This window comes from Eurosta solidaginis, chromosome 3, assembly GCF_040869045.1.
Source record: "Eurosta solidaginis isolate ZX-2024a chromosome 3, ASM4086904v1, whole genome shotgun sequence".
Lineage (NCBI taxonomy): Eukaryota > Metazoa > Arthropoda > Insecta > Diptera > Tephritidae > Eurosta > Eurosta solidaginis.
The window spans coordinates 266,683,688-266,708,234 of NC_090321.1; the positions used below are offsets into that span (position 1 = coordinate 266,683,688).

The following is a 24,547-nucleotide window of genomic DNA, read 5'->3' on the forward strand; positions in this document are numbered from 1 at the left end:
CCCTTTTTCATTTAATTTGTCTAGAATACTTTTAATGCCATAAGTCGAACAAAAATTTACCAATCCTTCTGAAATTTGGTAGAGGCTTAGCTTCTAGGACGATGACTGTTTTCTGTGAAAAAGGTCGAAATCGGTTGAAGCCACGCCCAGTTTTTAAACACAGTCGACCGTCTGCCCTTCCGCTCGGCCGTTAACACGATAACTTGAGCAAAAATCGATATATCTTTACTAAACTCAGTTCACGTACTTATCTGAACGCACTTTGTATTGGTGTAAAAAATTACCGAAATCCGACTATGACCACGCCCACTTTTTCGATATCGAAAATTACGAAAAATGAAAAAAAATGCTATAATCATATACCAAATACGAAAAAAGGGATGAAACATGGTAATTGGATTAATTTATAGACGCAAAATATAATTTCAAAAACAAAATTTGTAAAATGGGTGTGGCACCTACCATATTAAGTAGAAGAAAATGAAAAAGTTCTGCAGGGCGAAATTAAAAGCCTTTGGGATCTTGACAGGAATACTGTTCATGATATTACATATATAAATAAATTAGCGGTAGCCGACAGATGATGTTCTGGGTCACCCTGGTCCACATTTTGGTCGATATCTCGAAAACGCCTTCACATATACAACTAGCACCACTCCCTTTTAAAACCTTCATTAATACCTTTAATTTGATACCCATATCGCACAAACACATTATAGAGTCACCCCTGGTCCACGTTTATGGAGATATCTCGAAAAGGCGTCCACTCATAGAACTAAGGCCCACTCCCTTTTAAAATACTCATTAACACCTTTCATTTGATACCCATATCGTACAAACAAATTCTAGAATCAGCCCTGGTCCACATTTATGGCGGTATCCCTAAGTGGCGTCCACCAATAGAACTATGTCCCACTCCCTCTTAAAAAACTCTTTAATACCTTCCAATTGATACACATGTCATACAAACACATTCCAGGGTTACCCTAGGTTAACTTTGCTAAATGGTGATTTTCCCTTATTTTGTCTCCATAGCTCTCAACTGAGTATGTAATGTTCGGTTACACCCGAGCTTAGCTTTCCTTACTTGTTTCTTTTAATTTCAGCTGAAATTCACACGGAATTTAAATTCAATCCACAAATATTTAGACATTATTAGCAAGACCACGTCAAATTTATGTGCACACTTTTTTTGTAACACCGATTAGAGCAAACCGCGGACTGATAACTGACTAATTATTCACTTGTTTATGTAACACTAAAACAAAGCAAGCACTGCCCGGTGCTCACAACGATAGGGCATAACGGTAAAATGTAACAGTGCTTTTTTATGCGACATACACGTAAAATTTACGTATATTACCCTTCTAGGGTTAAACTTATGTTGGAGAAGATAATTCTTAATATTCAAAAAAAGCTTTCAATTGCTGTCGTATGCTGATGATAATGATATAATTGGCCTTAAAAATGCACCGTTAGTTCTCCCTTCTTATGACTGGGAACGGAGGCAAGACAAAATATTTGATTTTATACAAGAAAGATTCGACTTATTCACGCCTTGGAAAAACTTCGCATTGGCTTCACCATATATGTATCAAAATCAAAAGGAGACAGCAATTGCATATGATTCGTCAAACAGGAAAGGCGTGGACAAAACCGAGGGGCACACTGCCATCAGGCGTCATATGCTTATAAATCAGACCTGTTGTTGTTGATGGTACTTCGAAGGATACAGATACGGTACGTTCGGTTCCAACCATTTCGGGAACTATTTGCTATGACCACAATGTTTTTCTGTGGCTCATTTAAGAAAAATAAACTTATAAGCCCACCCTAATACAGACATGAGTTTTGATGTACATATACTTGAGTATAATAACCGTATAAGTATTAAATTACTGTTTGCAGTTTTCAAAAACTACTTTGTTAATTAACTTTTTTATTATTCTAAAATATTTTCAGCTGGATTAATACTACATACAAGTACCTACATACATATGTACGTGTAGACTAGAAGCGACCAGAGAACAACGAAAAACAGTCATCGATTGCATAACATTGTATCGAAAATATATAAATATGTATGTAAATAAGAAATTTAATTAAAATTTCATAAGCAGAATCAAAAAGCAAATGAATAAGCACATTCTAGTGGAATACTAAATGGTAAAACTTTCGAACAAGAAAACTTGAAATTAAAGTTAAAAGAAGTGAAAAAAGTGTTGAATGGAAACTAAAGAAGCAGCAAAAGCGAGAACGCTTCGCTTATCACAAAAATTATCTATGAAAAAACCGGCATAAGTTGCATCGGTACATAGCACATTTGTATGTACGTATGTACATATCTACTCACCGTATTTCATCACAAGAACTTTCGCAACTTGCATTACAAGCGCCGGCGCAAATTCTGCACACCTTGCATTTTTCGTCACGCAACACACCCATCAAATTGACCAATCAGCATTATCAACAACATAAGGCAGTAACGGATTATGAGCAACATAAAAAATTCGCATCAGGCGATAGCAAGAGTGAGAGTGAACAATTGAGAGAGAGAGCATATCTGCGAAGAAAGGTATCAATAAGGTAAGTTCCAAAATTCAACCCAACACAAGCACAACTTCATCAAAAGAACATTCTAGAAATTTCTAGAACGTAAAACGTCCTTGCAAATATATCTAATGGAGTAGCGCATAAAAGTTCTATACATATGTGAATATAGAGAGTGTATCATTAGTGAGAGTAATATGAGAGTTATATCAATTCAAAACTTTTGTTAAGAGCATAAAAAATAAAGGGAGTAAACATTTACCAACATAAGTGCGTGTGTGTAATGCGGTCATATGCCATATGGTAGCGTAGCAAATACAGTAAAAACCGAATATAGCGTACACGCGATATTGTGAATCAAGCATGAGGAGTTTTTATGGGCACTACTCCAAAACAAAGTTTATAATCAGGGGTGGCCTGGAATCCAATCTTCTGGCGCTGATTATATGGAAAACTTTGACCAAATTGAATCAACCCTGCAGCGGAAATGGAAGACAGTCACGGAAAGCACCCGTGCTAACGGGAAAGTTGATAGACATACTTGTACCAATAGCACTTGGGAAACCTTGACACCCGTGCTAACGGGAAAGTTGATAGACATACTTGTACCAATAGCACTTGGGAAACCTTGACTAAGTTGAATCAATCATGCAGCGAAAATAGAAAACAGTCACGCAAAGCGCCACTTTCGTACTAGAGAACAATTGACTGCCTTCGAAGTTGGGCTCGACAGACGATAGCTACACTTATACCAAAAGCACTTAAGTCTGAGCTATTTGAATAAAAAATAATTAATCAAAGGCTGCAACTATTTTAAAACTACCCACTACTGAACCAGTTAAAAAGATCTGTAAAAGCTCATTTCGTAGAAGATGAAAGCACTTCGGTCTATGATCTATGTTGTGCTAGAGTAACACGCGTCTCCTTCGGAAGTTTAGACTTTGAATATGGCATTTTCTGAGCATTTGTTGCCATTACTCTTTTCCGATCCTTCGGGGATGTCGCTGAGGGCCTTTGTATGCTGGTTCAAACGGCTGAATTCTCTTCGTAATGCTTGGTGAGATTTCCCTTTATAACTCTAAGAGATATGATCGGTCATTTTCCAAGTATTTAACTTTATGTTCAGCACTTCGTGTCTCTCTTCATTATTTAGATGATGCTCTCGTGCCATGAAAAGAAACACTGTGGTTGGTCTGAGCGCGGATTTTTGACAGTCCTGCCGCTTCCTCCAGTGTGTTTCTTTGTTATTGTTGTTGTAGCAGTGGTTACACTGAACACTGTGTGTGTATTTCTTTGTCTTTGCCCTAAATACTGACGTAGATTATATGATTATTTTTAGAACGACAGCGGTACTATGTTGCTTTCTATGGTTAGTGTTTGGCAGGTTTGTGTTGAAACAAGTGCAGAGGACGCCTTCAAGTGTACTGGCTTCTGACGATAGAGAGATATCGGTCGGTATAAGTCCTCTAGTTAGCTAACTTCCCAGGCTTTACAGCTACCACCCCTGTCATTTTCCATTTTTCAGGGATAACGAAGGTGGACAGACGAAAGTGTTAGGTAACTTAATGACAAAGATTTTTTAACACCGTCATTGCAATGGCGTCTGGGCCTACTTCTTCCTAGAAAGTTTAATGGCTTTTTCAACCTTTTTTGCGGTGATAGTAATAGGAGACGCAGTGTGTTTGTGTTTATTTGCGCACCTGCTGGTTTGCCACCTAGATTTGTCGATAGCTTAATGCATTTTATATTACCAGCAGAATGCGCTCACGTACTTCTTTGCATCCGGTAGAACCTTATCGGCAAAAGCGATAGGTATTTTATCATTTTACTATGTCAGATTTGGAAGAGACTTTACGCTTCAGCATAGTTTACCAGCACTGACAGAGAGGTACGAAGTCTTTAGAAGTTCCTTCCATTTTGGCCCCTTGTGTTTATAAATAATCTGTCTGATGCGCAAGTTTATGTCCCTCATTTTTGGGTAAATGGATGTCAATGACTATGGGCTACCCAAAAATATAAGAATGATTTTGGGTTATTGAAAACTTTTTCCTCTTTTTTATCCAATCTTTTGTTCGAATTTATGTTTACAGAGAATTTTATGACGTTTTATTTCGAAAAAAAATGTTAACCTCTTCTTCAGCTCTTGAACTCTAATTTTTGTATTTGGTCATTTGGTCAGCTGGAGCTATACAAAATGGCTCTTCATTTGCTCATTTAACCTCATTTGTTGGTAACAGTCAGAGTGACCGTAATATAGGTGAATATTTTTTTATTGAAATAATATAGCTCATAGACAGCACTGGGAAATACCTTGATTTAAATAGTTTTTTTTTTCTAAAGAAATAATCCCGAATAGTATCTAAGTATAGCGGATTGTACAAAGGGAAACAAATATTTTAAATAAATTTCACTGTGCTATTATAAAAAAGCTTTACAAAGTTCAGTTCCCCATATCCAGTCATAACTGTACTGACTTGTACACATTGCACATTCATAACTCCAACTTAAGTTGCGAAGTTACTACGACTCATTCACAGCATAATTCCATGCGAACAAACTTACATACATAAATCTATCATATCTAGGTATGAATGTGCATGTTTGGAAATTTTCCACTGCCACTTTGTTATTAAGTGTTTGTTTTGGATTTGTATAAGTATGTGTGTGTGAACATATAAAATTCAATGCCCAAAACGATTTGTAATTAATGCAACGTTCATGAAGTACGACTGAAGTTGCCACACTGAAACAAAATTTTTCCCAAATAAGGGGACTCCTATATATGATTGTCTAAACACTGACTTTAATACTGCGTACACATACATACATAGAGTTAATACAAATTTTTCCCAAAAAACTAGATTAGCACATCCTCAGTATATACAAGATTTGTTTCAAAATCTGGCACAAAATGTTTATAATACACGGCAGAAACATAAAAAAATTACAAAAAAGTTGTTTCAAATAGAAAAAGGTTTACCTTAGCGGGGTCGCCCATCTACAGTGTTTTTGCAAACACTGCGAGTGTATTTCCGGAAATTCAGATGCCGTTCGGAGTTGGCACGACGCAAATTGGAAAAGAAGCTCGACCTAAATCTCCTCGGAGGAAATCGTGACATATTTTTTTTGTAAATAAAGTTAAAGGTTTTTCACTTCATCAGTTTTCTCTGTGGGACAAACTAGTGCGGCTATGGAAAAAGTACTATACTGTGGACCTATAACAGAGTTACTCTGTGGTGTGATCCTCAGATTCGTAAAAAATTGCAAAACAAGAAAATGAAACTACATAAAGCACTAGCCTTTGAAAGAAGAATGAACGAAAAAAAGAAGAAAAAGGTGAAGAACTGTAGATTTAACGATCTCAAAGGAAGTATTGGAAAGGTGGGGAGATCACTCAAAATTTGACACCTTTGTTTTCACGAACGATTTCAAAATCGTTCGGAATCAACAACCGTGTTTTAATAAAAGATCTTATCTGGGTTGAGTATAAAAGCAATTATCGGGTGCATGCAGTACCGGGATCGCAAAGTTGCAAATCGTTTGGTAAAATGAAGTTTCTTGAAAATTCTTGTTTCAGACGACGCAAGAATCAAAGCATCAAACACGATGAGATAGATATAGTGCGATGGAATTCCAATCGGATCTTTAAAAATTTCTCAACCTTTTTTCTATATTGTTCATTGGCCAGTTGTGATATCAAAATGACGAAGTAGCGCAGCAGAGGGGGTCATTAATCATTAGAGAAAGTATGGTGGAGACGAAGAAAGATTGTAAGTAGGTATCATGTGTGTGACCCAGGTCACCCAAGTAGCTATTGAAAAGCCATTTCGATGACATTTAACTCAACGAATCTACTGAAGGCTACATCGAATATATTCTACAAACAAAACCACAGCTGGAATTGCTTATGATGAATATGTTGAATGTCTATTTCCGATAACACATCCAAATTTTTCAGCAAGGGGCTTCCGAAGGATCTTATATTAGGGAATTAACACAGAAACTGCCTAACAGTATCTTCGAGTAGTTATGCCTTTACAATTTCTGCACGGGGCATTAGGCGAAATGCCTATATTTTTCGCATACGTATCTAAAGCCCAATGAACGGTGGAAATTTTACAAGCATATGGGTGTTGGCTCTGGATCTAATCCTTGCCATTTTCCCATAAAGACTCTAGATCACAGGTCCCCGAAAATTGAAAGTGTTTACCTTCTCGCATTCTGAATGAGAGCACAGATTTGCTATGGAATGCAGACCATTGCCCTGGAAATTGCACAGCTCACAGTAATCTCTCATTTGTGTAGAACCTTGTTTGAAAAGAACGGTATTTCCCCATTGGCTGCGCCTACAGGTATGCCTACATCGAAGTCGGTTCTTCCCTCATTTCGTTTCTATAAGCCCCTACTTGCCAACTCATCAGACGTGCATTGAGCAAGTGCTGCTTGGCAGTCAGAGAATATATATGTATACTTTACCAGTTACGACCTCGAGTGTTTTCCAGCCTGCCAAATCGCAGACTTCTGCTTTGAAGACGCTACACTGAGACGGCAGTTTGAAAGACGTAAAAAATTCCTACGGATGGAAAAACTGTAAAGAAGGCAATTGGGATAAGGTTTACAACAACTAAGACATGACGTGGCTGAATGCGTTTGTAACACTTCAACCATCGTAGGAGTGCGGATTCAAATCCCACTCCTGGGAGAAAAGGCTTTGAAGAGATTTACAAGGTATAATCGAAACAGCTGCCGCCTTGTCCGTCTTGATGTCACGTTGTTTAAATTTTTCCCAAATTATTAAATAAAAAAGGAAAAATTTGTGTTAAGTCAAATATCATACACCAAACTTATTGTGCATATTCACCTATTTAATATGGCAGCACTATTCAAAACTGGTGCTTACATGGGAGCAATTGTCGACGGAAGAGTACACAACTACAACGTGTCAAACGTGAGAGAAACGTGATTAAACAAATATACGAGTAAACGAGTACTAAGATGTATGCCACCACCACCAAATTGTTTCTACATTAGTTCATACAACAACAACAATGGCAAGCCGGTAGACAGGGAAACAACAACATACCCTCACAGGGGGCCATGTATATATGTGGTGTATACACTACTGTGCATACTATTAGGTACAGCATTTTAAAACCTCGACGCTCGGAATGAGTTCTGAATTCGAAATCAAAAAAAGACGGCTTAAAAATGTTTATGATTGTAGCAGCATAAGTGGGACAAGAAAAAGTTAAAATTTACGTACATTCGATTATCGCTTACAAAAGGTAAAACACTTAAACAGCAATACATCGGCACTCTGATGATTGTGAGCTTACCCAGCCTGAAATAGTAATAAACGGCATAGCGTAATTTACAGTAACACATAAAAGTACAAACAACTTTGTAAAGCTGCCATCAAAATATGAAACCTTTAGCCAAAGCAATTTGTGTATAATAATCTGGGGAAGCTTTGTAGATGTTTGGTTGAACTGATCGGTTTATAAAGATCTCACATAAACCGAATACGTACATTAGGGTGGCTCTTATAAATCAAATAAAATTTATTTTCCAATATAACGGCGGCCACCGTGGTGTGATGGTAGGTTGCTCCGCCTACCACACCGTATGCCCTGCGTTCGCACCCCGGGCAAAGCAACATCAAAATTTTAGAAATAAGGTTTTTCAATTAGAAGCAAATTTTTCTAAGCGGGGTCGCCCCTCGGCAGTGTTTGGCAAGCGCTCCGAGTGTATTTCTGCCATGAAAAGCTCTCAGCGAAAACTCATCTTCCTTGCAGATGCCGTTCGGAGTCGGCATAAAACATGTAGGTCCCGTCCGGCCAATTTGTAGGGAAAATCAAGAGGAGCACGACGCAAATTGGAAGAGAGCTCGGCCTTAGATCTCTTCGGAGGTTATCGCGCCTTACATTTATTTTTATTTTTTATTAGTCGGTATAACCGCGTCAAAAATATCACACATACATTCTGTCCTAATTGAAGACACTTAAAGGGTGTCGCAGGGGGTCAACGTAAGACAGCTTTATGGAAAATCAATAATTGTTAACTGAAATTTTTGTTTTTCAATACCAAAAATCGATTTTGGGTATTAAAAAATCCAGTTTTAATTTCTTGAGGTTCCATGAAACAATCTTACATTGACCCCCTGCGACACCCTTAAGGCGTCTGCAGTCGGGACAAAAAATGATATATGTTATGTTTTTGAATTAGTTATTACTTTCTGAAACGGGTAAGGCTTGAAAAAATCGTTTATTTGATTAATAAGGGACACCCTAATATACATAGTGTTACCAGAATTTGTTTAATGACCAAACCGAAAAACACAATTAGCTACCTGGGCTTTTGTTATAAAATAACTCTGTGCTCTTAGCGAGAAATTACAAAGAAATACTCATGAAGTCCTTGTAAGTTTCAATTTATGCATAAAGACCGTATCCAGAACGAACTTTTGTAAAGAATTTGAATAATAATAAGGGAAAATAGTTATCAAAAAGAAAAAAATAAAAACAATTTTCTCCTTGGCTTACGATGGGAAAATAAAAACAATTTCTTGGGCGTTTTCTTATGATGTGCACACCACGCTAAAGCAGGAATAAAAGATAGTTTTTACGCATGAAAGAAATTAATGCGTTTTGTATCTATTAATTTGAACAACACTGTACATGCATTCATAGTGCCACAAATGCTCGTCGCTACGAGATGAGCATATCAAAGTCGATTTGTGAGTTTTTGGTCTCTGGATTTGCTCGCACAGGCGCTGTTGTTACATATATTTTTTTTTGTGCCGCTACCACCGCTCTTTTTGACTTTGGATACATGTGCTAGTGGCAGATTGAAATTGCGTCTTTCAGATGACACAACGTGGATCGCACGATCGAGTTAACAGTGTTTACATATATAATTGTGCTATGTTCAAGTATTTATAGTGAATTGTAGTTTTTTTTGTGAAATTTGTATTTTTTTTGTTGTGAATTTTCACTAATTGAAGCAGAAAATAGAGGACGAGAAGTGCACACACACTCGCACACAAAGGCACACATGCAAACGTGTGCATTGTGATACATTCATGCGCTAATAGTGCTAGTGGTAAGCATACAAGAAAAAAAATAATTGAAAATAAAAAAAATAAATTGAGTTGATAGCAAGAAATGTATGAGCAATAATACTGCATGTATGGGTGGGAGGGGTTGAGGCGTGCATGTATGCATGTATTTGTGGAAGATGTGGGAGGTGCAGAAAAACTAATTTTAGTTTAATGTTTTTAAATTTTGCAACACATTTTATGTATACAGACAAAAAATTTGGCTGCAATTAACCGTGCGCAGTAAAAATTTAATAGGTTGGCTTATGAGTTTTCCTCCTGCCGGGCCAGTTAAGGTGCACTTGAAGCTCACTAAAAACAGCAGATTGGCACATTATATGGATTTTGGGAGAAATTTTGCTCATAAAATTGTAAAATAACGAAAAATTGCACGCATAAACTTGTAGGAAGTCGGAATTAATGAGAATACCATAAAACTTCCAAAGTCTAAAAAAACCAATTGTCTAAATAAAGTGTAATGGAATTTGTTAAAGCTAACATTGAATATACCCAGTAGTTGTTATACCCAGCTGTGCTTGTACATAGGGTATTATAACTTTGATTGGATAACGGTTGGTTGTACAGGGTACAAAGGAACACCAAAATCATCAGTACCTATGGGTAAAAAATTTGAATAAGCAATGTCCGTCTGCTTGTCCGTCCGTTAACACGATAACTTGTACAAATATTGATATATCTTCACCAAATTCCGTATACGGACTTATTTGGACCCAGAAGAGATTTGCATTGAAAATGAGAGAAATCGGACGAAATCACGCCCACTTTTTCGATATCGAAAATTTAGAAAAATGGGAAAAGTAGATAATTCAAAAACGAATACCGCTAAGCTAAAAAAATTTGGTATGTGGATAGCGTTGCCAGATGTCTCATATTGGCCGGGACATCCCGTATTTTTCACACATTTTAAGGTGTCCCGCCGGGAAATGCTATGTCCCGGCATTTTCACAATATCAAAATTAATAAATTATAATCTGCTACGAAACATAGCCATATTTGCGGCTTCGTTTGTATTCAGGTCATTAACATATTGCATGCAACTTTGTAAAGAAGAAAAACTCATCCCTACTGTGGTTTTGAATATTGTAAATGTTTGACATTTCGCACACCTACATAAATATTCATTTTGCAAGGTAAGTGTTGTGTTTTAAAATAACGTTTGGAAAATGAATCCATAGAATATTGAATTCGCATTAAACACAGTAAACGTATTAATTGTTAGCCTGTTTCATAAAAATATTTGTTATAAATGAAAGAGTTTAAAAGGTTTAATTCTATCTAAAAATTAGTTTGCCGAAATGGGTAACCCATACAAATATATAGGTGTACTTATTTTTCAAATGTCCCGGGAAATTTGTCAATATCCCGGGAATTTGGCTCAAGTTTGAGGTTTGTCACGGGAACCCGAAATAAAAATCTGGCAACCCTATATGTGGATTGGATTTATGACGCAAAATATAAATTCCAAAAAAATTTGGAATGTGGGCGTGGCGCCACTCACATTTACAAGAAGAAGCCGTAAATCAAATTATATAGACTGAGTGAAAATAACCAAAATCGCTTAAGGACCACCCCATTTAACCCGTTACAGTATCCAGATCGAAGTTGATAGAGTAACGCGCCTCTCCATAGGGAGATTGCTTTCCTTGACCGATCATCCTATTTCCTCATAGAGAGAGCTTTTCACAACGTCTATCCGCAAGCCTTAGTCAATCGTATTTGAACAATATGTGGATCGGTCACTTGTGAAATTCGCAGAGCAACTTGTAACGAGGAGAACCATCCTAGCATGTCTGGCAAACTTCTCCATAATACTGTATGCATTCAGGGGCACTTACCAAGAAGATGTGTAATTTCCTGTATAACCTAACGGTATGCATCTTATTTTTTGAAGTAAGTAAGATAGAATTGGTTGCCAAATTATTGCATATACCGATGACATAGCTCCTATAGCAACCGGGAAATACCTTCAGACTAAAGGCGAGCTACTGCAGACCGCACTAATCCACAAAGAGGCTGTTCCTTTGCAAGCTTATTCAAAGTGAAACCTTATGGTTCTATACCCTAGGCGCTACAAAATATTACCTTTTGAACTACTATTATTGTGGACATCGACGCACCACTTCACTGATTGTTGGACCGTCACTCATCGGTCACCAGACAAGGTGATGCACATCGCTTCATCGTCCACAATCCGCCATTATTCAGCAATCCGTTCACCGCTCGACGTTCCCCGATTCGATATCCATTTTCCTATTCGACTACTGACTACTTGATAATCGTAAGCCAAGTCGCCGTGCACCCATTTCAGTTGTATTGTATGTCTGACGCAAATCACACTAACAAAATGGAGTGTTTTTATTAGTTAGGAAGTGGGATTCTCAACTCGATTATGGATTAGCTGAGTGCTACCCCGGCCGTATACGAAACCCACTTCATACTCACAAAAAGAGTACTTATGCTCTTCGAACGCATCATATATCGGAGCGTAGGCCTAATTTAACGTTTAATTGAACAACCTCGTATTGATACTAGGTTCGAAACTTCAGGTATATTCTCCCGAATTATAATTCTTAAATGTTTGCCGGTATCGTCATCCAAAAAAGGTCTCATCCGTGGTTTATTATGCAGTATTTTTTATAGGTAGTTGAACGGGGGTCTTACGTGACGAGTCCCAAACCGAGTGCACAACCTGGACAGTTCATTTGGCTTGAAGTAGCCTCTTACTACAGGCATGCCTTAGGTTAGGTTATGAAAGCAAAAGTAAACCATATGCTCTCATTGATTTAAAATATTTACTCATTTTAATGCGGTTTGTACGAATGCTTTGAGATCTACTTTGGAGTATATTTGCATGTTTTAATGTAAATCGTATACCGTATTATCGTATAACTTTAAACGAAAAATTCTTGTTTGTTTGTATAGCCGAACGATCTCGGGAGCGGCTCAACCGATTTAAATAAAATTTGGCACAGAGATAATGTATCACCTTCTAAAGGCCCCATTACTGATACTTAGCATAGACTTGACTTGGCTTGAGAACTGTCACTTACAGTTCTGTTAAATGAACATTGCATGTTACTGATTACTCAAAACTTAGCAACACTTAACTTGACTTAGAAGTCTGTTGAATTTTGATTTTCTATGTAAGTTCTAAGTGACGTTTATATTTTGAGATGCCATTTGTTCGTTTCCATTTCTGTTTGACATTTTGTCATACAAATTGACATTTATTGATAATGATGCCAGGTTGTATCGTGGCTAAGTTGCTAAGTTTACGCCAAGTCAAGTCAAGTCTATGCTAAGTATCAGTAATGGAGCCTTAAGACTTTCTACCTAGGTGTTGCCACTCAGAATGTTTCACAAGGTTGCCACCTATTCGAAATTAAAAAAAAAAATTGTATGAGATATGCCGATATCGGTATCAAACGAAAGGTATTTCACTCCGCATTACAATAAAGACACTTTTGAGTAGGGTTGCCATTTAAGGTTGCCACCTATTCGAAAAAAAAAATTGCATGAGATATGCCGATATGGGTATCAAACGAAAATTATTTCACTCCGTATTACAATAGCGACATTTTTGAGTAGGGTTGCCGTTTAGGGTTGCCACCTATTCGAAATGGAAAAAAAGCATGAGATATGCCGATATGGGTATCAAACGAAAGGTATTTCACTCCGCATTACAATAGGGACATTTTTGAGTAGGGTTGACATTTAGGGTTGCCACCTATTCGAAATTAAAAAAAAAATTGCATGAGATATGCCGATATGGGTATCAAACGAAACGTATTTCACTCCGCATTGCAATAGGGACATTTTTGAGTAGGGTTGCCGTTAAGGTTGCCACCTATTCGAAATTAAAAAAAAGAAACGTTGCCAGCACAACGAAACGTTTCCGAGTAAAGCTCGGTCGCCCAGGTACTTGGTCTTGGTAGACTATAATTGCTCCGTCCAAGTTCAGTGAATAATCGATAGCTGTACGTTAGGCTTGGTCGGTGCCCATATGAAAAAAAAATTTTACAAAAGACTGGCCCTATTATATTACCTTATGTTGAGAGGGTCTCGTAAGTTTTATTTTTTAATTGCTATATCTTTAAATAAGTATATATGGTGCTTTTTTGGTTTTTTTTTTTTTTTTTTTTTTTTTATATGGTGCTAAGAAGCTTTATTATTCGGTAAAATGTCCTTTTGAGCTCTCAGGTTAGAGAAAGGACAAGCATACTATAAGGCGCTAAAACTCGTTTAGCGAACAAAACTATGCGAAAATGACTTCAGAGCACAGACGAACTTTAGAGCAGATTAAAGAGTACCTCAAGACTAAAATAATGACAAACCAAATCTAAATACCCAAAACAAAACAACGAAGTTAATACTCGATTGCTTGTATTTTGAAAAGTAAAAAAGATGATATTTTATTTCAGGACCTTCTCAAGATAAGCTTCAAAGTTGGAGGCGGTTATTTACCTATTTTTTCAAATCCTCATAATGTTTTATTATTTCGCGGCCGCCATGGTGTGGTGTGGTAGCGTGCTCCGCCCACCACACCGAAGAGCCTGGGATTATGTCCCGGGCAAAGTAACATCAAAAATTTCTTTTAGTTTTTTCAATTAGAAAAGTTTTTATAAGCGTGGTTGCACCTCGGCGGTAGTTTGGCAGGCGAGGCGAGTTTATTTCTGCCATGAAAAGCTGTTCAGTGAAAACTCCTCTGCTTTGCATATGACGTTCAGTTTCGGCATAAAACATGTATGTAACTCCAGTCCCGTCAATTTGTAGGAATAAATAGAAGGAGCACGATGCAATTTCGAAGAGAAGCGTTCGATAATCTCTTCGCAGGCTATCGCCCCATGCAATTATTTTAATTTTTTCATTATACATACTTTTCTGCAAACACTGTAGAAACCTTGAATACAACTTTTAAAAATGATTGAAAATTAACTAATTAATTCATTAGCTGTATGTGTATGCCTATTAATTAAATTAAATTTCTTAATCTCATTTTCTCTTTTTCTATTTCATTTTCAGAAACAAATATTTCTCTAAAATAAACATTTAGAGAGCGCACCCAGAAGCTTATAAATAAAGCGGAGCGAATTTTGAACTCCAATACGTATTTAAACTAAATAGAAAATTCTAGAACAAACGTGCCATAAAAAGGCACATATAAACACTCAACAATTCAGCCAACTCCTTACCATTATTAATCGATTTTAAACAGCTGCCGAGTTGTGTGTGTAAAACCGAAAATTTAAACAATTCAATATGTGTGAGAAAAACTGTTGTAAATTAGCGTAAATACACGCAACAACAAAAAGTAGGAGACACCCACACACACCCCCAACACCACACAAAACACACGCTCCATGCTAAGATATCGACTGGTGTCAACACATTTCCTCAAACAGCCGTAGATTGTTTTTACGAAGACAAACCGATACGAGTCAAGCCGTGTTGCGTGAACGAGTCGCGAAACGAGTGCAACATAAATTAAAAAAAAAAAAAACAGATACATAACAACAACAAGTATAGAACAAATAACAACAAACAGTAATTTACTCACAAAAAAGTAAAAAAAAAACACTACGCGCTTAGGCTAGTACGCGTTCGCGAAGGTGCGTACGAGTTTGGGAGAGAGAGAGACAGAGAAATAGAAAAGAAGGAAAGGGCGTAAGCGTACAAGTGAAAGCCGTTAAGGCAACAAGCTTTCGTGCGACGCAAAGCAGCAGAGTACGGAGCAATAACGAAATTGTAGAGCGAGCAATCGTAAAATAGGCATAGGGCGTGAGAGCCTAAAAGCCGACTACATAGTTAAAAAAAAAAAATAGGCATAGTTTACACAATTTTCTTTGGAAATACGCCAGAAGCATTTACTGTCGCAGATATATAGCGCAGGTTTTAAATTGCATTTGCCGAACTGCATATCCAGATAAAGCGAGGTGAGAAACCTACGGCGCCTACTCCACACACAGCAGTGTCAACGACGATATTCCAGCGAAGCGTTTTAAAAAATCAATAAAAAGTTCTTACGTTAAACGCAAGTTAGACATTTGAGTTACAGTGTCTTGCCGGCAAACAGTAGCGAAGCATAACTGAAGCGAATTTGATGTTGAAGAACGTGCCGATAATCAAATGTGAAGGATACGTGCTGTAATTTTAGAGCTACGATTACTTTAAAGGAAAATTGAGAGTTAGCTTGAGCTTGAATACTATTAAGGATCAACGAGACGTGCTATCGCAGTAAGCGTACAGCGATACATCCACAGTTAAACGTCAATTTTATAAAGCAGTTTCGAAGAAGCATTCAACGGCTTAGTAACCATATTTGGTATATCGATCCATTTAGAGGTTACGCACGGGGCTGTCGTGGTGACTTCTACACAACTGGCGCGGTACATTTAGTCACAACGTATTCGCTAAAAGTTTTCCGTTTATTCGGTACGTACGACAATAATTTAAACAGCGAAAATGTGCAGAGATCGCGATATGATTTTGCCATAGATCAACGTAATCGTCAATACAAGGTTAAGAAAAAAATCAAGCTTAAGTAAAGAGTGCGCTGAGCGAGTGCGAAAAAAAAGATATTTATTTAAAAATACTTTTATTGGTGGATAGCGTGAAGCAGAGGGAGAAAGAGCGCGATAGAAACAAAGTGCAGTGGTTTCGTGCAAGAGAATTTTGAAGTGTACTCAATTATAATTTTGATTACTTCAGTAGTGTGCGCGTGTTATCGAAGATCGATGAAAATCATAACGAGAATTGAGTTGAGAAGAAACAATAAAAAAAATAAATAAAGTGCTTTAAAAGTCAGCTTGCAGCCAAAAGCGCTTTTGTACACGCTACCAAGTTAACAAGTAGTTTTTTTTTTTTTGTAAAACTCATATTTTTCATAATAATCGATACCTACGATAAATCGATAATAAGTTACAATCGTTAATATCAAATTACAATCGATTTATAACAAATCGATAACCACTTCTACGCCACACATCGTGCATTTCAGTGAACCGCCATAAATGCGCTTTAATCTAAACATAGTGTAAGGGTTAAGCAAATTTTCATTTCACACACGTCAAATATAAATTTAGCAATGTGACTGTTAAGCGTCGATTATTATTTGTGATTGATTACCACCACATCATTTGTTGCCGGCGTATTGATTCATCCTTTGATCGAGTTCAATTGCGTGTGTGCTTTGTCAGCGACGGTGTAATACTCATAATAAAAAGCGTTTTGTGCGAGCGTGAGCTGGTAAAAAAATATTTTAAACGTGTTGAGAAAATAGAAAAAAGACCAGTAACGAACAATTTCAAACTACGTGGGTAAAACTGAAATAAGGAAAGAATTTTCTCTTTAAAAAAAATATTACTAAAGCTAACAAATTAAAAAAAAAAAAAAAAAAATAATAACATAACACAATTTTTTTTTATAAAAACTAACACTTTAAATATCTACGTAATAAAATATTGAAACAAAATAAAAACAGATAATCAATAAAGTAAGCAGTTTAGTTTTAAAACTTCGTTTGCTGTTGTCAAACGGAGAAACTGTAACAGCGCAAGGATATCAAGAAAAGCGGCAAGATTGAAGACTTTGTGAGGAACTTTTGGAAGTCTATTAAGGCTTGCATTGTAAGTATAAAACTTTCTTACTGAAATTTCTTTTGTTGATTGAATCAATGTGACATTATTTTATTTGAGGGCTTTTACATAGCCTTGGCTTCGGTTTCAATACGGAAACAAAGAAGCTTCCTAATAACTTGGACCTTGATTCCAATCTATTTTTCGACTGTCTGAACTCCGAGTTATAACATTAGTCGATAAGTAGATCGTAGGCCGTATGAAATCAGGAGTATGAGAAGGCCTTTAGAAACATCCATATAAAGGCGTCGGACCACTATGCCAGGGACTGCCCGGGAAACCCCGTTCTTAAAGACAAATGCCCTAATCCCGCAGTTGAGCAAAGCAACCTCCTCTTACCACTCTAGCTCGACTTCGATCTCGATATGTAATAGGTTAAAATCTTACTTATCTAGCAGCAACCCCGTCGATCAGGATACTATAAGTGCTTAAACTCTTATTTATCCCGAGTCAACCCCGACATACCCAATGTATGTCCCACTTTTAATGTGACACCAACCATCTTTTCAATTGCAATGTGGCACCAACACCTCTAACATCTTATTTCTCTGGTTCAAGCCTATTGAAACAAAATAAGTATGTATATTTTTCAAGTGTATGTACATTGCTTTTGTGTTTCTCTGCGGTTGGGGATGAGAAACGCCTAGTGCACCATAATAGCACCACCTTGCTGTGGACTAAACACTACGCCATTTTGGAACCATCCCATCTGCCAACCCAGGAGCGCGTTCGCACAAGTTTAGGGTGCTGTTCCATATCTCAAGTTTTTAAGGGCCTTCGGTTATTCTCCTTATATGTAGATCCCACTATATTGCTCTGACTATGATTTCTACGAAGTTTCTGATTTGTTGCCAGTCTTCTGGGTTGCTCGCCATTTAAGCCGACTCTTCGCCACGCGTAGGTGAGGTTGACAATTGGGTTGAAGAAGTTATAAATTGCTTTGCCATTTGGATATTTGTGTCGCTTCTTACGACAGGCATACCTGCCGCAAGCACATTCTAAGCCCCCAAACCCGCTGCTGGCTGGTTTCTATTGGCGCTACTTTCGTAGTAAATAACCGGCTGAACAACCCCTTTAGATTCTTCAAATCTAATGTTGCTGAGAGTATAAAATGCCATAAAGTCTAGCGCGATGTTCTAAGTTTAACTTTTTATTGACCCAATTTCATTACGCTATCGCTAGCAATTATACCATCTTTTCTGAGAACGTACTGGGAATATTCAATAAAACATTTTGGTTATTGTACCTAGGCGCCTATTTAAAAATAATAAAATCTTATTGTTTATTTGTAAATAATTCAAAATTATATGATACATGACAAACATTTTCCATACTTTATTAGTCAAACTCGTCTTTTATGAGCCATACCTTTATTTACAAACCTCTAACAAAAATAAGTGTGTAAAAGTTAAAAATTTTAAAGACACTATTAACTGAAGCAATTAACATTTACAAATGCCGGGCAGCTATTTACAACATGTCTATAAAATTTTTAAGATTTGATTGTAGCAAGTAATAAGACAAGTGCGTCATAGAGCCGCATACTTACATGGTGTGATAGGTCAGTTATGAGAAGGTTTTATGGACGATAAAATTAGGCCACATACCGATTTATAACTGTTTTTTTTTTTCATTGAATGATTTAAAGATCTTTTTCGTTCGATTAAACTTGAGATTGCGGTATGAGCGAATCGATCTAGAGATATACCGCTCAGTTTTCAAATCAAATTACAAAAATTATCAACACCAGAAAAGAAACTGATTGAGTCATGCCCGTTTCTATAAAAAAAAAATCCCCTAGATTGTTAGCATCGAAGAAAACGAAAAATCCGGTGAGAACTACACCGCTTTTTTCGATATTGAAAATAACGAAAAGTTTAGAAAATGTCTATCAAAAAGTTGTTTGGAGTAAAAGTTGTTCTAAACAGTTTTAGACCAAATTTAAAATTAGAAAAAAAATTTTTTTAAAAGATTATTATGATGAGATAGAAACTCAGAAATTTTTTACCAAGTTTCATACCAAAATTAATACAAAATCTAAAGTTAATTTTATAAATAATGTTAGCATTATATATAAAATAAAAAATGCTGAGCCTATGTTTAAACCAAAATTTTGACCAAACTTAAATTATAATTATTTTATAATATATTTTTGAAATAGAAAGCAAAAAGCTTCGAACTTAACTGTAGACCAATTTGTAAATATTTATCAAATATTTTTTTGTTTTTGTTTATTTATCGACCTTCAATGGTACTCATTTTGTGGTTTCATTACATACGCACGAATCCTGATAATACTTATAGCAAACGAAATTTGGTGAAAACGGTCCTTAATGTCCATCTGACATAAGAGACTGACAGCAATGATTAAATTTAAAGCATTTTATTCCTTCTACCTTTGTTGTTTTCTTTCTTATACATTTTTTATACTCAGCTGAGCAGAGCTCACAGAGTATATTAATTTTGTTCGCATAACGGTACCCTATAACGGCATAAACTAATCGAGATAGATATAGACTTCTTGCTATATATCAAAACGATCTGGGCGAAAAAAGAAATTCATTTAGCCATGTCCGTCCGTCCGTAAACACGATAACTTGAGTAAATTTTGAGGTATCTTGATGAAATTTGGCATGTAGGTTCCTGGGCACTCATCTCAGATAGCTGTTTTAAGCGAACGAAATCGGACTAAAACCACGCCCACTTTTTCGATATCGAAAATTTCGAAAACCCGAAAAAGTGCGATAATTCATTACCAAAGACGAATAAAGCGATGAAACTTGGTAGGTGGGTTGACCTTAAGACGCAGAATAGAAAGTTAGCAAAATTTTGGACAACGGGCGTGGCAACGCCCACTTTTAAAAGAAGGTAATTTAAAAAGTTTTGCAAGCTGTAATTAGGCAGTCGTTGAAGATATCATGATGAAATTTGGCAGGAACGTTACTCCTATTACTATATGTGTTCTGAATACGAATTAGTAAAATCGGATGACGAACACGCCCGCTATTTAAAAAAATTTTTTAAGTCAAATTTTAACAAAAATGAATATCTTTACAGTATATAAGTAAATTATGGCAACATTCAACGCCAGTAATAATATGGTGCAATAAAATACAAACGAAAAGAAAATTTCAAAATGAGCGTGGCTCCGTTCCCTTTTTAATTTAGTTTGTCTAGTATACTTTTAATGCCATAAGTCGAACAAAAATTTACCAATCCTTGTGAAATTTGGTAAGGGCATAGCCTCTATGACGATAAATGTTTTCTGTGAAAATGGGCGAAATCGGTTGAAGACACGCTCAGTTTTTATACACAGTCGACCGTCTGTCCTTCCGCTCGGCCGTTAACACGATGACTTGGGCAAAAATCTATATATCTTTACTAAACTCAGTCCACGTACTTATCTGAACTCACTTTATCTTGGTATTAAAAATGGGAGAAATCCAGCTATGACCACGCCCGCTTTTTCGATATCGAAAATTTCGCAAAATGAAAAAAAAAATGCCATAATTTTATACTAAATACGGAAACAGGGATGAAACATGGTGATTGGATTGGTTTTTTGACGCAAAGTATAACTTTAGAAAAAACTTAGTAAAATGGGTGTGACACCTACCATATTAAGTAGAAGAAAATGAAAAACTTCTGCAGGGCGAAATCAAAAGCCCCTGGAATCATGGCAGGAATAGTGTTCGTAGTATTACATATATAAATAAATAAGCGATACCCGACAGATGATGTTCTGGGTCACCCTGGTCCACATTTTGGTCGATATCTCGATAACGCCTGTCATACAAACACATTCCAGGGTTACCATAGGTTCATGTCTCCAAAGCTCTCAGCTGAGTATGTAATGTTCGGTTACACCCGAACTTAGCCTTATTTACTTGTTAATATTGCTATTTAACTATTGTTAAAATTTCAAAACCGAAAGTAATCAACCCTAAATTTCTGCTTGAATAATTTTTCTTTTTTTTTGGGAAAAATTTATTTTTTTCATCCAGAACAAATAACAATGTAGAAACAAGCAAAAAACAAAAACTACAAATCTGGAAATCTCTATACTGACAAAAAGGTAATACATTTTTTTAAAACTTAATATTTTTACTGGGGATGTGTTTATTGGTGAAAAAATTTGATTTATTATTGCTCTGATTAACTTAAATATGTGCCCATTCTGAATGTAATTGCTCAATTTTATCATTATTCAAATTAGTCATATTTTGATTAAGCAATAGATTTTGATAAAATCTTCTGATTATACAAAATTCGAGCTCTCAATTTCATAATTATTCAAATTAATTATTTTCTGATAAAACAAGATGAGATTAAGCTGGAAGTCAAAAATTGTAATTATCTTTACCTATTACCTCGATGGTCAGGTTTTGTTTAAGCACTTTTGTTTTGAGTTATAAAGTAAACCGTTTAGAATTGAATTTTCTGCTTATTCAAGTCGCGGTTGCTCAATTTAATGAACAAAACAATTTCTAAATTCTAATTTAACAAAATGTGTTCAATCGGGAACCTATTTATTAATAAAATTTATTTTAGTCTGTTCAGCCAAAATGTGATTCATCGACCGGCTAAATATTTTGATTAACCGGCACTGATTTTTTTCTATGCATTGAAATGCCAAGTGAAGGTTAACTAGAGTTGTTTTTAGTTATAAAGTATAAAATGAAAACATTTTTATTAAATTTTTCAATTGTTCCGATTGTGATCATTCAGTTTTTTGATTAATAAATTTGGGTTAAACCTTATTAACTTAAACGTGTTAAATAGAAAAGCTCATCATTTCGATTAATTATTACTGAATTTTTTTCTGATTACTTTAAAAGTCAAGTTTTGATTAAGTAATTTTGTTGCGAGCTATGAACATTTCAAAAAAAGTTCAGATTGTAACTGATTTATTTCCTCATTAATTAGTTTTAATTTTATTCGGATTCGCCAAAATGTGATAAAATGAGAATCTAATCATTTCGATAAATCGTTGCAGATATTTTTTAATTAATTTAATAATCAAGTTTTGACTAATTAGTTTTGATATGAGATATGAAGTATATACTTACACACATTTTAATCAAATATTCCGCTTATTCAGATTGATTAGATTTATTTCCTGATTAATAACTTTTTAAATTTCTTCGGATTAACCGAAGTATGTTAAATCGAGAAGCTAATTATTTCTATAAAACGTTACAGACTTTTTTTAATTAATTCCAAAATCAAGTTTTGATTAAATAGTTTTGTTTTGAGTTAGAAATTATATACTTGCACACATTTCAATAAAAATTTCTGATTATTCAGATTGAAATTGATTTATTTCCCCATTAATCAATTTTAATTTTATTACGATTAACCAAAATGTATAATCATTTCGGATGCTCTTTATTTTGATAAATCTTTACAGATTATTTTTTATTAATCCAATATTCAGGTTTTAATTCAATAGTTTTAATGTGAGTTATGAATATAAATACACAAATTTAAAAAAAATCTTATTTATTATTAATCGAAATAAATTTGTTCTTCTTAACCAAAATGTGAGTAACAGACAAGCTACTAATTTTCATAAATATACTTTGCTTTTACTGATCAACTGAATAATCAACTTTTGATTAAATGGTATTTCGGTTAATGGATTAATTGTATATGCATAGTTCTGCTTTAATTTTACGAAGTATTTTAAAGCGTTGATTTTATTTTAAATTAAAAGCTGGTTTACATCAAAAATACATGCAGTGCTACACAGCACTAAAACAAGCTAAGATATCTCATACATATCTCTTGTTCTTCCCATAAATTCGAGGAGTAGAATATTTCACATACCAAAATGCGCGTATTGTTAAATTAATTTGCAATAAAATGCACCTCTTTGCATATATGTAAGTATGTGCTATTTTATGACTACATGACACTTGTCGAATTCTTTGAATGACATTTACACTTTTTCGCGCTCACTCCAAGTTGATTGTTTATTTTGTATTGTGGCACTGCCTTGACCATATTACCAATGCAGTTATTTTGTCTGTCTGTTAATATCTACAATGGTTCTGTTTATATGTAAATATCTATAAGCATTAGCAAGCGTAGGTATAACGGATGTTTAATATACGGTAGAAAAAAGTTTTATGGAATTTTTTACGGGCAATGAATTGATATGTGTAAACATAGCAGGAAATATATACCCTGCAGCGAATCGCACTAGTTCCGACGGTTACGATTTTATGAAAATTTCCTTTAAATATGAGCCAAATAGCAGTCATAGCTTCAGTATCAGCACCACATCTAACAAACGCTTTTAAAAACCCATTAGAATTTCGCTCGTAGCTCCATTACTGTTTTAGGGATTTACTTACTGGACTTTTAGCAACATTGAACTGCTTTCTCCCTCCAGCACATACATTTGTCACATTCCACCAGACCTCATTCTCTCGCCCCGATGATCTAAGAGTTTCGAGGGCTGCTTTCAGTTTACCTGCTTCTAGCGTATTATGATGATCATCCTATGCATTTCTCTTACTGGGGAGCAGCTAAATATTTCCAGTGCCATAAAATATTTTACCAAACTCGTAGTTTTTTCCAATCGCATGTCAATATACTCGGATATTTGCACTTCAACAAGCATAGCAAGCCCTTCGACTTCACCATATAATCAGGATCAGAACTCTAACCACCATTTTGAATGGGGCGCTTGTGCCGTGCCATTGACACATGCTACGGGTACGGGTTCGGAACACGGAGCTATTCCCTCTCTCAATTCGACCGCTTAGCTCAAGACTGTGTAGGTGGGGTCTTCCATTCCCTTTCCCATCGTTTACAGTTTTGATATTCACAAAAAATTCATCGCTATATTATGCTCCTCAAAGCCGTAGGTATTTACGCTTTTGAGTGAAATCCTTAGACCTGCCCCTGAATTAAGCTCGAGTTAAAGTTGACATAGTCCTAACGCCATAGTCATAACCATATTTTTACTTATCCATATCAAATTGGCATCAGTTATTGGTGTTTTAACCCAAAAATTGTGAAAATTTCATAAAAATGAAGAAAACGCAAAAAATTACAAAGATATACCACAAAAAATAAGTCTCTTAGTCAAAAAGTATCCAAAAAAATAAATAAGATCTATAAAAAGTTAATAAATTCTCCAACTCAAATATTTTTAGGTTATGAATATGGCGAAAAACCAAAAACCAGTTGGTTGGTTATGGTATGGTTATGGCTTTGGCGTTATGGTATGGCGCAC

The 24,547-nt window shown here is 35.7% G+C and overlaps 1 protein-coding gene across 2 annotated transcripts in view; it reads left to right on the forward strand.

Annotated features, from left to right (window-relative positions):
- LOC137245526 (protein FAM13A) overlaps positions 1 to 24,547 on the forward strand; it is a 151,082-nt gene that overhangs the window by 28,311 nt on the left and 98,224 nt on the right. The window contains exons 2-3 of one of the 2 annotated variants that reach the window (XM_067776334.1): positions 1,963 to 2,586; positions 14,690 to 17,292. The gene's annotated coding sequence lies outside the window, so the exon portion shown is untranslated. Of the gene's footprint in view, positions 1 to 1,962; positions 2,587 to 9,411; positions 9,652 to 14,689; positions 17,293 to 24,547 lie in introns of those variants that run through there. The other variant, XM_067776333.1, reaches the window with a different exon arrangement.